The 17,253-nt window shown below is 41.7% G+C and overlaps 1 protein-coding gene and 1 non-coding gene across 3 annotated transcripts in view; both read right to left on the bottom strand.

Moving 5' to 3' along the window:
• Window positions 1–10,917, bottom strand: part of ATN1 (atrophin 1) — a 60,296-nt gene extending 49,379 nt beyond the window's left edge. Inside the window, exon 1 of one of the 2 annotated variants that reach the window (XM_060762600.2) lies at window positions 10,895–10,917. The gene's annotated coding sequence lies outside the window, so the exon portion shown is untranslated. Of the gene's footprint in view, window positions 1–10,615; window positions 10,822–10,894 lie in introns of those variants that run through there. The other variant, XM_060762598.2, reaches the window with a different exon arrangement.
• Window positions 2,237–2,309, bottom strand: TRNAA-AGC (transfer RNA alanine (anticodon AGC)). The gene has a single exon. It is a non-coding gene; the product is annotated as a tRNA-Ala (tRNA).
• Window positions 10,918–17,253: the final 6,336 nt, after the last annotated feature.

Below are 17,253 nucleotides of genomic sequence, written 5' to 3'. Positions count from 1 at the left end.
ATTTAAAGATGGGCTCAAAGCCAACCTTAAAAACTCTAGAATAGACGCTGAGAACTGGGAAGCCCTGGCCCTTGAGTGCTCCAGCTGGATGTCAGCTGTGACTAGCAGTGCTTAGAATTTGAAGAGGCATGAATGGAGGGCGAAAGAGAGAAACATGCCAAGAGGAAGGCGCGTCAAGCCAACCCTGACTGAGACCACCTTCCACCTGGAAACCGATGCCCTCACTGCGGGAGAAGATGCAGATCAAGAATAGGGCTCCACAGTCACCTATGGACCCACTGTCAGTACACCGATCTTGGAAGACAATCCTACTCGGACTATGAGGGATCACCTAAGTAAGTAAGAGGTGGGGGAGAATTGATTTTTTTCATTTGGGAATTGTAGTTGCTGGGATTAATAATTCACCTTCAATCAAAGAGCATTCTTAACTCCACCATCAATGGAATTGAACCAAACTTGGCACACAGAACTCCCATGACCAAGAGAAAATACTGGAAGGGTTTGGTGGGCACTGACCTTGAGTTTTGGAGTTGTAGTTCACCTGCATCCAAAAAGCACTGTGGACTCAAACAGTGATGGATCTGGACCAAACGTGGCATGAATACTCAATATGCCCAAATGTGAACTCTGGTGGGGTTTGGGGAAAATAGACCTTGACATTTGGGAGTTGTAGTTGCTGGGATTGATAGTTCCCCTACAATTAGAGAGCATTCTAAACCCCCACCAATGATAGAATTGGGCCAGACATCCCACACAGGACCCCTATGACCAACAGAAAATCCTGGGTTTTCTGATGGTCTTTGGTGACCCCTCTGACAATCCCCCTCATGACCCCCAGGTTGAGAAACGCTGCTTTAGACTTTGGACTATTGATTATAAGAAAGATGCCCTGTGTTATCTGCACAGAGAAAATACTTCAAATTTTATCTGTAACTGTATTGATATGTAGTGTACCTGTATGCTGAATACATGAAGTTTGTGAGTAAACCCAATTATGTTATTTTAACAAAGACTACTTTATTTTGGTCTCTTGGGAGCAAAATGTAGCCGGGGGGGGGGGGGGGGTTGGGGGGCTTCAGCCCCCCCCCCCCCCGAAATTCTCATGGTGGTTCGCGAAAAGGCCTTACTGGTGCATTATTTAAACTGTTATGTTTATTCATATCATGATCTCATCACCCTACTCAATATATCCTATATATATGGGGGTATAGGGGTAACGATACAAAAGGTTTGCTAGGGTAGACCCTCTTTCATTTGGACTCGCCCCCCCCCAAACAAACTCAGCCCCCACCCACACCCCCACACCCCCGAATCGAAATCCTGGCTACGGGCCTGGGGAGAGATGTTTTTTGAGCAAGTGAAGAGAACATTTCTGAAAATCCGCTGTATATGTTTTTTTTTTGTTTGCATTAGCATATCTTTGATCCTAACAGTTCAAAGAAGTATCTAGGTATATCAGTCTAACAGCTGAGAAACCTAATTGCCCTGCATGAATACTAGTGAATATTTACCACTAAGGAGAAGGTTGACTCGAATGCTTTCCCAAGAGTTATGATTATTCCAAATAGTGTGAATGCCAAATCTCCAAAAGGATCACGCTTCGAGAAGTCTGTAGAGATTCCTGGTTTTCCCAAATGGTTCTGAATAGCCATTTATGGGGATTCCCATTTTCCAAAACAAGGGGCCCCAGTCCCCAGAAAAGGAGACCTATACACTCCTATAATTATTGTTGGGTTTTTTTATACCCTGCTTTCTCTCCACAAGGAGATTGAAGGCAGCATATTCCGCAGCTGAACACCTCTTAAGGTCAGGGGGTTCTTCGTAATGTTTAGGTGGAATCTAAACAATATTTGAGAATGCAAACACAAATGACAAGGATATCCCCTTTTAAAGGTAAAGGTAAAGGTAGTCCCCTGACATTAAGTCCAGTCATGTCTGACTCTGGGGTGTGGTGCTCATCTCCATTTCTAAGCCAAAGAGCCAGCGTTGTCCGTAGACACCTCCAAGGTCATGTGGCCGGCATGACTGCATGGAACGCCGTTACCTTCCCGCCGGAGCGGTACCTATTGATCTACTCACATCTGCATGTTTTCGAACTGCTAGGTTGGCAGAAGCTAGGGCTGACAGCGGAAGCTCACGCCGCTCCCCGGAATCGAACCTGCGACCTTTCGATCAACAAGCTCAGCAGCTCCGTGCTTTAACCCACTGCGCCACCGGGGGCTCCAAAAAACCAAACTGGAGAATGCGGGCATCGATCCCGCTACCTCTCGCATGCTAAGCGAGCGCTCTACCATTTGAGCTAATTCCCCTTTTAGTAGTCCCCTTTTTCAAAGACTGTCCATCAACAGCATTTCCTGAAATGCAGTGTTCAAATAAATGTTTGTGTAGAGCTTATCGTGTTCTTCCTGTACATAGGTCTGTAGGCAAAACATATTACAGCGCATAGGCCTGGAAAAATGAGAAAATGAGCTCCCATGCAGTGGCATTAGCAGGAAGAGGCCTTGGCAAGGAATCGGGACTCCCTCCAAACCAGGATGAAGAAGGAGTCAGTTAGTAAACAAGGGCACATTGGCCAGGCCAGATGAACTGCAACTTACTGGTGTAGTCTCTGATCCACCTTCCCTCCCTTCAAACTGGAATTCCACACAGGAAACCATCACCTCCCAACAAAGGATTACCCTAGGCAGGAAACAGCCAGACTTTGAAGCTGCAAGGCTATTCAATGCTAATCAAGCTGGCCAATTGTAACATTCACACTTGCCTCAAGCAGACAAGAGTTCTTTCTGCCACCCTGGGCTTTCCACTGATATATAAACCCTTTTTGCCTAGTTTCCAACAGAACTCACAACCTCTGAGGATGTATGCCATAGATGTGGGCAAAACGTCAGGAGAGAATGCTTCTGGAACGTGGCCGTATAGCACCGGAAAACTCACAGCAACCCTGTCCCTAGTCTATTCAAAAACAGCAAGCAAGAAGATCTGGGAGCTACAAACATGTCAGCTTGACCTCAGTTCCGACAAAAACATTCAAACACACTTGACGGCAAGGCAGTGATTAGTAAGAATCAGCCCTACCGTGCGAAAAGCAAATCCTGCCAAATTAATTTGGGTCATTAGTTTAAAAGATGGTGGGGATGATATGGATGTCATTTATCTTGACTTCAGTAGCATATTTGATAAGTTCACCCACAATATTTTCAGCAGAAAGCTAATTAAAATGCAGAGTGGATGAAAATACCATTAGGTGGAAACCATAACACTATGTAAAACGCTTTTTGTTCCCTGGTTATAAACTTTTTTTTCCCAATTGGGTCTATCATAAAATCAAGGTAAAAGTTTATTACATGGTAAAAACTTTGTTTTTGCGGGACATCCTGCAACACATTTTGCTATAGTTTTTCAATGAGTAATATCTCAGAGTCTCAACTAAGTCAACATAGTTTGTGGCAGCCACAAAAACAATGTTTCTGGAGTATAACTACTTTCAAAGTAAGTACTGCACAATTAAATAGGAAATAACACTTTCAAACCAGGAACAGAACTTTTTTTAAATTGTTACATATTGAATTGGTTGGAAAACCAGTGATTATCAATGGCTGTGCTTCACTGGGCACCAACAGCCCATAGTCCGAGAAAGGGAGGGGCAGAGGTGTTTCATCTTGCCGTATGTGGACCATAGGGTATCCCTAGAATTGAGTGAATACTCTAGCACCAAACTGAGTATTAAGTCAATAGCAATAATGTTTTCCTTTTAAAGTTAGGATTTAAGAAACAAAATTAAATCTTCACAAACTTGGCAAAGAGATGGAAGGAGAGAGTTGGGTTTCTTGTGACCAGGGATATCACAATGTCCAATGTTTGCCCATTTGCTCAGTGCATCCTGCACATTTATTGCAAAAGGAATGGGGAATACCACCTAGGTGAGATGTTTCTATTTTCCCAGACACATAATTTGATCTGAAAACTGGGAATATGCTATAGTAGATATTGCAGTCAATGAAGTAATTTGAAGGAACAAGATGATATTGTGCAAAGAAATTGTCATGTCAGAAGCTACTTGAGAAACTGTAAGTCACTTTTGGTGTGAGAGAATTGCCGTCTGCAGAGACATTGCCCAAGACAAGCTCCGGATGTGTTGCCATCCTGTGGGAGACTTCTCTCATGTCCCTGCATGGAAACTGGAGCTGACAGATAGGAGCTCATCCCATCTTGCAGATTCAAACCGCAGACCTTCAGGTCAGCAGTTCAGCTGGCAAAAGGGTTTAACTAATTGAGCTACTGCTGCTCCTATGGTAAAAGCTACAATACAGTGAACCAGTAGGTGGTGTTCATTTAGAAAACTCCCGTATTGCCAAGGCTAAACAAGACAAAAAAGGGAAGATTTTGCCCTTAAAAAAAAACTATTTTTTATTCAAGGTTTTTAAAAAAAGTATACTAAGAACTACAGAAATTTAAAAAGAACAAAAAAGAAAGAGAGAGAAGGTTAAAATACAATAAAAATAAAAATGAAATACAGCTCAAAATCCATCTACATAGAATAGTGGAAATATGTATGTTTGTTCCACAAAGGCTCCTACATGGCTTGATGAATCTGGGCCAACTTTGGTATACATATTCTTCATAATCCAACTTAAAATACTAGTGGGCTTTTGGATAATGCTCCCATTTGAGGCTACAATCCCCAAACTAAAAAATGTACATAGTGCTCAGATTCAACCACAAGAGGGCAGTATACAGATAGAAATGCTACCTCACATTGCTAGCCAATGAGCTTCATGCTGCAGCTCTAAGAACCAACCACAAGAGGGCAGTCGAGCATGGCCATTGTTCTAAGACAGGTCTTCCCAGAAGGCCTACACATTGGGATCAGCAGGCAGCACTTTCAGAAGGCAGTATCTAGATAGAAAGGATTATCTACTGGTCGTCTTCTCAAGCACAAATTGACATTGAAGCTGCTTAGTTTTCAAGAACAGGCCACATTTGTTGCCCCTCAGGTGAAAGAGAACCCAGCATGATTAAGATTACTTTTATAAATAATTTTATAACTTGGGTAAAAGCATAAGTTTATAAACATCAATCACTAAGGATTGTGAAAAAATGAGAATTAACAAATATATGTGTGGTACAGAAAAAAGCTTGAGAAGAGAAGGCTGAGAGGAGACATTATAGCCATGTTTAAATATTTGAAAGTATATTTGCCCTGGAAACTAGAACTTCGAGCAGTGGGTTGAAATTACAGGAGGGAAGATCCCACCTGAATATGGAGAGCTGTAAGAGCTGTTCAGCAGTGGAACTCTCTGCCTTGGAGCATAATGGAAGCTCCTTCCTTGGGGGCTTTTAAACAGAGACTGGATGGCTATCTTTAGGTTGGACAACAGAGGTTGAGAGGGGACATGAGAACCATGTTTAAATATTTGAAAGAATGTCACAATGAGGAAGGGCAAGCTTGTTTTCTACTCTAGACACTATGATATGGAGCAGTGGATTCAAATTGCAGGAAGAGGGATTCAACCTAAACATTAGGAAAAACTTCCTGACAGTAAAAGTTGTTGAAATGTGTTGCCTCAGAGGGTGGTGGTGTCTTTTTTTCTAGAGATTTTTAAGCATAGGCTATATTTCTGGAGTGCTTTGATTGTGTGTTCCTGCATGGCAGGAGGTTGGACTGAACGGCCTGTGTGGACTCCTTCAGCTCTATGACTCTGGACCCTTCCACACAACTTGGTAAAATCCACATTGAACTGGATTGCATGGCAGTGTGGACTCAGATATTACAGTTCAAAGCAGATATTGTGGCTTATCTGCCTTAATATTTTGTGTTATATGACTGTGTGGAAGGGCACTAAATGAACTAGTTTAAAGAGGGATACATTATTATTATGTACAGACATTTAGTTTTTTTCTCCTCTGTGCAGTCCTTTTTGTCTTCTGCCCTGACCTTTATTTCCCGTGGAAAAACAGCATCTTGCCAGAACTAAATTCAATGCAAAAGCTTGCAGAACCTGTTTAACAATACTATTCAAGATTGAGACAAGTGTAGACCTCAATGACAACAATCCCGCTTTTAAAACACTCTGCTTTTGAAACCATTTTTCCTGCCTTAGTTTTCAAAGTTGTCGTAAGACCATTTAACTAATCTATACACATAATAAGAGTGAAAATATGTATGTGTGTGGCTGTGGCATCCACTTACACAGACAAGCTCCTGTCTCCACCAACAGGTATAGCTCCCCACTACTCAGGAGTCACAAATGGCCCTCCCTCCATGTCACGTGGCCAGGGCTCTGCCTTATTTAGGTAGAGATGAATCAAACTCCCAGTTTTAACAGTTTAATTAAAACAGCACTTACTTGCTGGCTGTTTTTATAGTCCAAAATATAAAACACAAAGCTAGCACGCAGCTACAGAATAAACAAAAACTGATAGCAAAAATAACTTCGTAGTCAAAAGGGTCCAGTCCAGTGGTCAAACGCCAAGAGTTCAATAACAGAGTCCAGGGATAAAGAGTATATACCGTAGTCAAAAGCCAGTCCAAAGGCTCAAGGTTCCAGGGTTTTTACAGATTACAGAAGACTACAAGATTACAGAAGACAGGTCAGGATACCAAAAATCCAACAGACCTAGAGGAAAAACCAGCAGCATCCACCACCAAAATGCAACAAATACTTTTCTCCCAAAGATCAGTCTCAAGGTTAGCTCCGCAAATCCAGTAACACCCAGCTGCAACCCATCTCCTGCACACCTCCACCCCTAATTGCTTTCACCCATGAACTCCCACTTACAGATTACCAAACCCTCTAGAATACTCACATTAACCCTTCCATCACCACCACTACCAACTGCAGAACATATGACACTCCAATGACATTGCAGGTTTAAGTGAGCATCATGAACATATACATGAGCACTGCCAATGTCCTCCACAAACGCCATACTGCCCACCACCTAAGTGAAGGCTTTCATACAGGGACCATTTCACCCTACATTTTATGTGTTTCCTCCACCACAGACATCCCAATGTTTCTTACTCTCTCCATTGGTGTGGAATTTGCATGACCCCGCCCACTGCCTTTCCTATTCTTTTCTATGGCATACGGCAAACAGAGGAATTGATCAGCAACTGAAAATACTAGAGAGGTTTGGGGAGAATTCACCATGATTTGTAGGAGTTGTAGGCACTGGGATGTATAGTTCACCAGCAATCTAAGAGCACTCTGAACTCCACCAACAATGGACCTGGAATTATTTACTTACTTACTTACTTACTTTGTTTATACCCCGCCTTTCTCGCCCCGCAGGGAACTCAAGGTGGCTTATAAAACTCCGGCAAAAATACAATACCGCATGAACATATTGCACTCCAGAACAGGAAAAGCCCTCTGACTTTAAACACCACACCGTTGAGTAGGGAAACAATCATTTTATTGAAGATAATTAAAAAGCAGTAAAGTAAAAAGCACTTTAAAGAAATAGGTAAATCCAATTAGGTAAAAAGATAAGCAGGAACAAAGTAGTTCAGGGTAATAGTCCAGTAAAGTCCATAAAAACAAAGTCAAAACTTCCTAAACAAAATGCAAGAAATTAGGAAACATGAATCTAAGGCATAATATAAAATCATAAAATCCAAGAATCAAAACCATGAAACAAAAGGCACTTAAACATGAATTAACCCTGTTCCAACTTGCAACTTAAGAACAAACCTTCAGAACCGATCTTCTTTGGTCATTTGAGAGCATGCCTGTGTACACTCTTGCTTTCACAAGCATTTCGCTCAGCCTGAAAGCGAAATATTGCACAGAAAATATGTGTTTGGAGAATTTCCATTGGAAATACGCAGCCTGGAAGGGGGCTTTTGACCTGGAAGCACCCCAAGGCACACCTGCGGAACAAACCTGCGGATTCCAAATGATGCTTCATCTGACTACATATCCTGTACTTGGGACTTTTATCTCCTCGTTAGCTATGTCTCTAGCGCTCAGAAACTGGTTTCACTTTAGCTGAGAGTTTCTTATCTTTTTTTCTCGGAACCTGGCAGAACACTGAAGCCACTGTTCAGCTTTTCTGTTTTAACTAATCTCCTCCCAACTATCTATTTGCTTATTTATTTGTTTACTATATTTGTATACCGCCCTTCTCAGTCCTTAGGCGACTTAACAGGTGCCAAGCTGCTTTCAAGTTCCAAATCATGGGAACTCTCTGGTAGTAGTTCAGGGAGCACACCATCATCCCCACACCCTATAGGGATATTCTCATGGGAAACTACACTTTGAACAGGGATCTCCTGGTCATTCTCTGCGTCAATATCATAGACCAAACCATTGCTATCTTGAAACTCATTGACATCACTCCCCACATCCAAAGCGCCCTGATCCTGAAACTCAATCACAGGCTGAGCTCCAACAGAACATAACAATAAACACACACCCTATCAAACTCTAAAACAGTTAAAACATTAAAAACATCTGAGCAATTGAAACACATAGAGCAATAAAACAAATTAAAAACATATAAACATATAAAATGCAGAGTCTTGATTTCATGCTTATTCATAGTCATTATCCAAAATCCATAGTCATTATTCAGGCTGTTGAGGTTGAATTCCTTAATATTTTATTCTCCAAACGCCTGCATACAAAGCCAGGTCTTTAGCTTTTTTCTAAAGAACAGGAGGGATGGGGCCTGCCTGATGTCACTGGGGAGGGAGTTCCACAGCCAAGGGGCCATCACTGAATAGACTCTGTCTCTTGTTCCCACCAGTCTCACTTGCGAATGGGGTGGGACCGAGAGCAGGGCCTCCCCAGCAGATCTTAAAGCTCTAAATTGGCAGACAGAAGCCCCATGACCAACAAAAAGTGACTGGAGATCTTTGAGGAGATGTATAGAAGTTGCAGTTCACCTACATCCAGAGCACACTATGAACCCAAACAATAATTGACCTGGACCAAACTCGGCATGCCTACCCAATATGCCCAAATTTGAATACTTGTGGGTTTTGAGGGGAATTGGCCTGGACACTTTGGAGTTGTAGGTACTGGGATTTATAGTTCACTTGCAATCAATGAGCACCGAACTCCACCAAAGATGGAAATTGAACAAACATGGTACATAGAGGCCCCCATGGAGATCTTTGGGGGAAATCCTTCTTGATTTGAGGAAGTTGTAGTTCACCTATATCCAGAGAGCACTGTGAACCCAAACACCGATGGATCTGGACCAAACTTATACCTGATAAGCTGAAATTTGATTACTGGGGGTGGGGGAACCAACCTTCCTTTCTGGGAGTTGTAGTTCACATGCAACTAGCAAAACTGTGACCTAGACCAAACTTGGCACACAGAAACCCCATGACCAACTCAACAGACTGAAGGGACTTGAGGGGACTGACTCACCATAGTGAATTGTAGTTTACCCTACAGCCAGCGAGCACACTGAACCCCATCGATGATGCACCTAGAGCAGTGTTTCTCAACCTTCCTAATGCTGTAACCCCTTAATACAGCTCCTAATGTTGTGGTGACCCTGAACCATAAAATTATTTTCATTGCTACTTTATGCAATTTTGCTACTGTTATGAATCGTAATCATGATGTAAATATCTGATATGCAGGATGTATTTTCATTTACTGGACCAAATTTGGTACAAATACCCGATATGCCCAAATTTGAATACTGATTGGTTGATTTTGTCATTTAAGAGTTGTAGTTTCTGGGATTTATAGTTCACCTACAATCAGAGAATTGTGAACTCCAACAATGATGGAATTGAACCAGATTTGGCACACAGAATTCCCCTGACCAACATAAAATACTGGAAGCATTTGATGGGCAATGACCTTGAGTTTTGGAGTTGTAGTTCAGCTACATCCAGAGAGCTGGAGGAGGGCTTTTAGTAGGAGGATTTGCCGTCTGTTTCCAAAATGGAAGAGAAGGACAAGCAGAGAGATCTTCAGCCTTCTCTGCCAAAGGGGTTCCTAAAACCATCTGAAATATGTGTTTTCTGATGGTGTTTGGTGACCCCACTGAAACCTTCCTGGTGACCCCCCCCCCCCCCGGGGTCCCAACCCCCAGGTTGAGAAACACTTATCTAGAGCAAACTTGACCAACATAACAATTTTTTAAGTACTGATTGAATTTTTCGGGATTAACCTGGCATAATGTGAGTTGTAGTTCACCCACAACCTTATGCAATTTGTACAACTAAAAATTTGACATTTTCAAATAACCCAACCAGCGCCTGGTACCCAAGTTAATACATAATATTGTAAGGGAATTGCAGACAGTTTGAAAAAGCAATGCTCCCTCTTTTGATCATATTTTCCGATCAAACACGTTTTGCAGGTTTTTGTTTCTTTAAAACCTGCAAAACCTGTTTGACCAGAGTGGAAAGTGGGACAAAAGCAATATTTGCATACATTTCCATCGTGGGAAAATAAATATATTTGAAACCATTTTGAATTCTCTTAAAAACGGTTGTCTTTCCCTAGGCTTCTATGCTTTGCACTCCCTATTATCTTGGAAGCTGGAAAAACAATTGTGCTCAAAACTGCACCAAATGTTGTTCTAGGCAGGTATTAAGTATGCGACTACAGCAATGGGAAGGCATTTCTTTGCTCTGTACCTCAGTATAGCTCAGTCTCTTCCAAGCTGATGACTATCAGCCTCTCTGCTGGCACTCTTCAGGTTTGCCCCGCAGGCCCCAAACAGGCGGCCTTCCATGTAGGGCAGCATCCCCACTTCCCCCTCAGGTTTGCAAATTCCAAAGCGAGCCATGTATTGTTAACTCTTTCACCTTTTTCTGGTGCCATGCGCAAGGCCCTGTCCTTAGGTGCCTCTGCCCTCTAGTGGAAGGCACACCAGAAAGGGCGGCTGCAAACCTGCTCCCCTCTCAACCCCTTACCTGTTCAAGGGATTGCATTTTGGAGAGAGGAGTCTGAGAAAAGGAAATAAAATGGAGTTTTTATACAAAGGTCTCTGAACTACAGCTCCCAGAAAGCTCCTTGCTATTGTCTTCACAGAAACCAGAGAGCCAAACCGACTTTCCCACTGGACTGATGTCAAGGATGTCAGGAGCCACCGTCAGACTCCATATGGGGCCATGTGCGGTAGCAGCCCAGGATGCAGAATATGTATGAAAACACAGGATCTTATACATAAATAAGCAACGAAGATGCCACACTGTGGGCTGTGCCACTCTGGGCTTCACAATGATTCTTGGAAACAAAAATGAAAGTGGTGTTGTGCGGTTTCTGGGCTGTATGGCTGTGTTCTAGTAGCATTTTCTCTTGTGGCTGGCATCTTCAGAAGATCTGAAGCCACAGATATGGTTGAAATGTCATGAGAACATGTTGCTAGAACAGGGCCCTAAACCTGTCACGTTGCCAGGGCTCTACCTTATTTAGGTAGAGATTAATCAAACTATCAGTTTTATCAAACAGTTTAATTAAAACAGCACTTACTTGCTGGCTGTTTCAATAGACCAAAATATAAAACACAAAGATAGCACGCAGCTACAGAATAAACAAAAACTGATAGCAAAAATAACTTCGTAGTCAAAAGGGTCCAGTCCAATGGTCAAATGCCAGCAACATCCACCACCAAAATGCAACAGATACTTTTCTCCCAAAGATAAGTCTCAAAGTTAGCTCCTTAAATCCAGTAATACCCAGCTGCAACCCATCTCCTGCACACCTCCACTCGTAATTTCTTTTACCTGTAAACTGTTACTTATAAACTACTCAACCCTTTAGAACCAAGACTTACATTAATCCTTCCATCACCAACTGCCAGGTCTACCACCACCAACCACCATCAACTATGGAACATATGACAAAACCACACCACACTGCAGTGATTCTGGCCGTGAAAGCCTTCGAGTAAAGCGAAAGTCTTGGAAAAATCAATCAACTAGCTAGGTTGATTCAATGAACCAGCTAGGAATTTAAGATCTTCTGGGGAGGCTCTGCTCTTGATCGTGCCTTCATTGCAGGCGTGCCCAGTGGGGACGAGAGGCAGGGTCTTCTCAATGGTGGCTCCTCGGCTATGGAACTCCCTTAGATCAGCCCCCTCTCTACTGACATTCTGAAAAAAATTTAAAACCTGGCTTTTTGAACAAGCCTTTGAAAACGCAATGTAATGGATGAATATGGAACCCAGGAAAGAATGAACATGGTATGGCTTGACAATGTTTTTGGAAAATGAGCTAATAGGAAGTTACTGGTGTTTTATGCTTTTAATGCTTTTTACAGGGTTTTTATAATGTGTGTTAATTGGGTTGTTGTAGTTTTTTTGGGCTATATGGCCATGTTCTAGAAGCATTCTCTCCTGATGCATCTATGGCAAGCATCTGCATCTATGGCAAGCATCTTCAGAGGTTGTGAAGTCTCTGTGTTAATTGTTTTAAATTTTGTTTTAATTTTTTAATGTTCACTGTGGCATCGAATCGTGCCAGTGTAAGCTGCCTTGAGTCGCCTTCGGGCTGAGAAAGGCGGGATAGAAATGCAGCAAATAAAGAAAGAAAGAGATAAACATGCCGTGGGTCACTATAGGGATGCACATCTGTACTTCTAATGTCCTGGAGCCCTTGATCTCCCAAAAATGGAAATTTGCTTGAGTGTTTTCATTGCACATTGCTGAAGATTATGCCAAACCCTTTGCTGCATGAACATATTCAGTGACTGGTCTTTCTAGCTATAGGCAGTGCTGCCTCTCCTCTTGGAGGCAATGTATAGCCACACCATTGGCAGTCATCAATTATTACCATAGCCCTCTTATAAAACAACCTCTTGTAAGTATTGTTTGCTAAAGATGGAAGAAAATGCTTGTCTCTTGCCTATGGTTTGTAAAACTTTTGGTGTCTTATTGGTGCACATAATGTCAGGTCTCCATGTTCTCTGGGCACAGGACCCCCATGAAAGGGAAGAGGATGGCCTTACCACTAGGCAGCCTCAGTCAATCACTCTATCACTCTATCACTCTATCACTCTATCTATCTATCTATCTATCTATCTATCTATCTGTCGGTCAAAGTATGCATGCGTATCTGTTTGTCTGCCTGTAGCACAAAGCTATTGCTAATTGAAGTGGCCCCTTGTAGTGTCACTGCATTGGCTTTTGCTAGATGAGTGGCAATGCTCGTGCTTATGTACTTATTTATGTCTGTATATAAGTATCCCACAACCAGCCAACTTGTGTTGGCGCTATTGTAGCAATACAAGGGAAGTTCACCACTCCTCCCTAACTAACCATAAAAGGTGCATGTTTTGTTTATCCCACAATATTTTTGTCAGCTTCTGATACAGTTAGATACTTTTTATACCTGCTCCCCAGGTTGGTTTATTTTAACAAAGTGCAAAATTAAAAAGAACAGGAGCAAAATCTGTTGGAAATTGCAACTTTCTTCAAGCCTCCACTAGTTATTTGTTATGTATATAATTCAGATTGCTTAGTGTATTGTATATGTGTGTATTGGTATGCAGTTTTTTCCTTAACTCTATGTTGTGGGAGGGGCGGCAAACCATGTGATCAGATGTGGGATTGTTCAGGACTCAGACTCCATTTTAGAAACTGTATGATTTCAGATGCCATTAGAAGCAGAAGCCATTAGACTTTCAATGTAGAAAAAGTATACCTTAGAAGACTTTAGAAAAAGACAGCCTTTTAGACTCTCAGACCAGAGAGGTGCTTTAGACTATGGACTGTGATTATAAGAAAGATGCCCTGTGTTGTCTGCACAAACTACTTCAAACTCTATTTGTAACTGGATTGATGAGCAAAATAACTGTATGCTGAATACATGAAATCTGTGAGTAAACCAACTATGTTACTTTTAAAGAAGTCTGTTTATTTTGTCTTTTGAGAGCATGATTTAAAACCAAGATGTTTTAAGGGAGAGTAGATGTTTTTGGGCAACTGAAAGAACACTTCTAAAACTCTGCTATATATCATAGAATCATAGAGTTGCAAGAGACCTCGTGGGCCATCCAGTCCAGCCTTCTGCCAAGAAGCAGGAAAATTGCATTCAAAGCACCCCTGACAGATGGCTATCCAGCCTGTGTGTGTGTTTGTATGTGCATTGGAATATCTTTGTCCCAAACAGTTCAAAGAGATGTCTAGGTATATTGGTTTAACAGCTGAGAAACCTAATTGCTTTGCATGAATGCTGATTGATATTTATCACTAAGGACTCAAGCGAGTTTTTAACTATTCTCAGGGAGATTCCTGATTTTCCCAAAATGGTGGTGAATGCCATTTTCCAAAAATATTTTTTTTTAACCCGATAGATAGATAGATAGATAGATAGATAGATAGATATAGATATAGGTTTAAAAATATTTTTGGAAAATGGCATATATATATAGTAAGTTTGCATACAAATGTGTGTGTGTGTGTGTGTATATATATATATATATACACACACACACACATTTGTATGCAAACTTACTAAGTCCTATATACATATAGGACTTAGTAAGTTTGCATGCAAATGTATCTTGTGTCCTGTAGCAGAGTTGGTGGGTAGGTGTTTAAGATGTTCATTGAAGTCAGAACTACCTATGTACTCAGTACTTGTATACATGAGTACACAGGGTAGTTCTGACTTCAATGAAGCTTATGTGTTGGTAGATGTACCTGGTGGCGAACTATATGAAAATATAGAAAGTGAAGGAATAGTGTATAGCAGTTGCATTGCCCTTTTAGGTTTCCTCACAGCTCTCCTAAATGGTAGTCTTTATGCTCTTCGTTGTCTAGACCACTGCTTCTTAAGCTATGGGTCCTGACTCCAAATAGGGTTCCATAAGAGGTTGCAAAAATTTGGCAACAGAAAAAGGGTTTTGAGCACCACCCAGTGGATGGTTTAGACATTGACATGAATCTGTTAGCAACAACAGTGCAGTGTTCACAATGGACTCTGAAGGAAATACTTCGGCTTTTCTTCATAAAAAGGTAAATCAGCCTCTTTAGCAAGCCTTGCAAAAGCTGATTTATTATCAGTAAATGTTCGATTAGTATAACTATTTTGTATACTTATATACCTGTGATCATGTACAAATTTCTCTGATAGAAAGGGATCATGAGCAGAAGAACTTTAAGAAGCTCTGTCCTAGACCAGGTTTTGCAAATATTTTTAGTTGAGGCTTGGATTTTTCCCTATGAAGGTCACCTCTGGCTTTATTTTCCCTGTTCCTTGTTTCTCTAGTGTTTTATTTTAGCATTACTACAGGCTTTTTGTCATACTCTTACCTTATTCTTAGGAGCCCCCAGTGGCACAATGGGTTAAACCCCTGTGACAGCAGGACTAAAGACCAACAGGTTGGAGGTTCGTGGATGAGCTTCCTCTGTCAGCTCCAGCTCTCCATGTGGGGACATGAGAGAAGCCTCCCACAAGGATGGTAAAACATCAAAACATCCAGGTGTCCCCTGGGCAATGTTCTTGCAGATGGCCAATTATCTCACAACAGAGGCGACTTGCAGTTTCTCAAGTTGCTCCTGATGTGAAAACAAAAAAAAATTGAGGGGCTCTCCACATTTCCCATAGCTACTTTGTTGCCAGGACTTACAGTTCAATAATTGTGTGGCCTGGCCAACAAAACACTGCTAAAATCCTGCAAATCTCTGGGTAAAACAGGCAAAACAAATGTCGCTGTTCTAGAAGAAGCAAAGACTACCAGCATGGAAGTGATGATCCTCTGCCATCAACTTTACTGGACTGGCCACTTTGTCTTTTCGTATTTACGATGTCATAGGCATCCCTGAAACCTGTCACTGGAACGCAGACATTGAGTTGAGGGCTCTAACCTCTCTCACAGAAACAAAACAAAGGGGAGAGGAGAGGGAGAAGCCTTATGAGTCAAAAACAGTTACGCCACAGAAGAGATGCAAGACTTCGATCCAGGAAACTAGCTTGAAAGCTTCTGGGACTCAAAAAGATCTCATTGTGGGTATCTACTACAGACCTCTGAGCCAGGATGAAGAACTTGAAGAAGGTGTCAACAGTTGACCAAACAGGAACAAAGAAGAGATATAATAGTCATGGACGATTTCAACTGTCCCAATATGTGCTGGAAAACAAACTTGGTCAAGAGTACAAAGTCCAACAAATTCCTTGCTTGTCTTGCAGACAATGTTATGGTCCAGAAGGTAGAAGAGGCAACCAGGGGATCGGCTACTGTCAAAGTCATCCATGGCAGGGGGTTGGACTGGATGGCCCATGAGGTCTCTTCCACCTCTAGGATTCTGATTTTATGATGACTGACTAAAACTATTCACACAAATAATAATAATAATAATAATAATAATAATAATAATAATAATAATAACCAAAAGCAAGTTCATACCATGAAGTAGCTGTTTCCTGATCCATATTCAGGCTTCAAATAGGATATGCAGCCCACTTCTATTATATAAAAATTGTTAAGAGAAGCTAGATTTTTCGGGCTATATGACCATGTTCTCGAAGCATTCTCTCCTGATGTTTTGCCTGCATCTATGGCAAGCATCCTCAAAGGTTGTGAGGTTGTGTTAAGAGAAGTCTGACTCAGAATCACACCCGGCAGATCTGCTCGCACCTCTTTTCATGAGTGTGAAGTCACTTCCTAGGAAAATAGCTAAGCAGCAGCTCTTAGGACCAACAAAGATAAACTGCAGAGTCTGCCTTTTTCCAAGAACACTACTTGTGTTGGGCTTTAGCAATGATAAAATAAGAAGAATCATTGTAATTTGTTTACTATGTACAATTGTTCTGCCAAGTAAAACACATGAAAGATCTACACTTCATGATGGGCCTCACACACTTAAGACTTCCATCAGAAATTTGCATCAATGCATACATCTGAATGTCAGAAACATTCATATTTTGATTTGTTGTTGAAGGCTTTCATGACTGAATCACTGGGTTGCTGTGAGTTTTTCGGGCTGTATGGCCATGTTCCAGAAGCATTCTCTCCTAATGTTTCGCCCACATCTATGGGAGGCATCCTCAGAGATTTGAACACACCTCACAACCTCTGAGGATGCCTGTCATAGATATGGGTGAAACGTCAGGAGAGAATGCTTCTGGAACATGGCCATACAGCCCAGAAAACTCACAGCAACCCATTCATATTTTGCATTGTTTCCCTTAAGTCAGGGCTGCTGGCGGCAACTCTCAGCAGTTCTCTCAGCTGGCTGTGCTGGCTCCTGCTTGTGGGAGCTGCATTCCAACAGCATCTACAGAACTGCCTTTTACTGCTCCCAGAACAGTTGAGATTTGAATTTGGG

Source organism: Anolis sagrei, chromosome 2 (assembly GCF_037176765.1).
Source record: "Anolis sagrei isolate rAnoSag1 chromosome 2, rAnoSag1.mat, whole genome shotgun sequence".
Taxonomy (NCBI): Eukaryota; Metazoa; Chordata; class Lepidosauria; order Squamata; family Dactyloidae; genus Anolis; species Anolis sagrei.
Note: the sequence above shows the minus strand (reverse complement) of the source record. Positions and strands in the feature narration are given on the sequence as shown.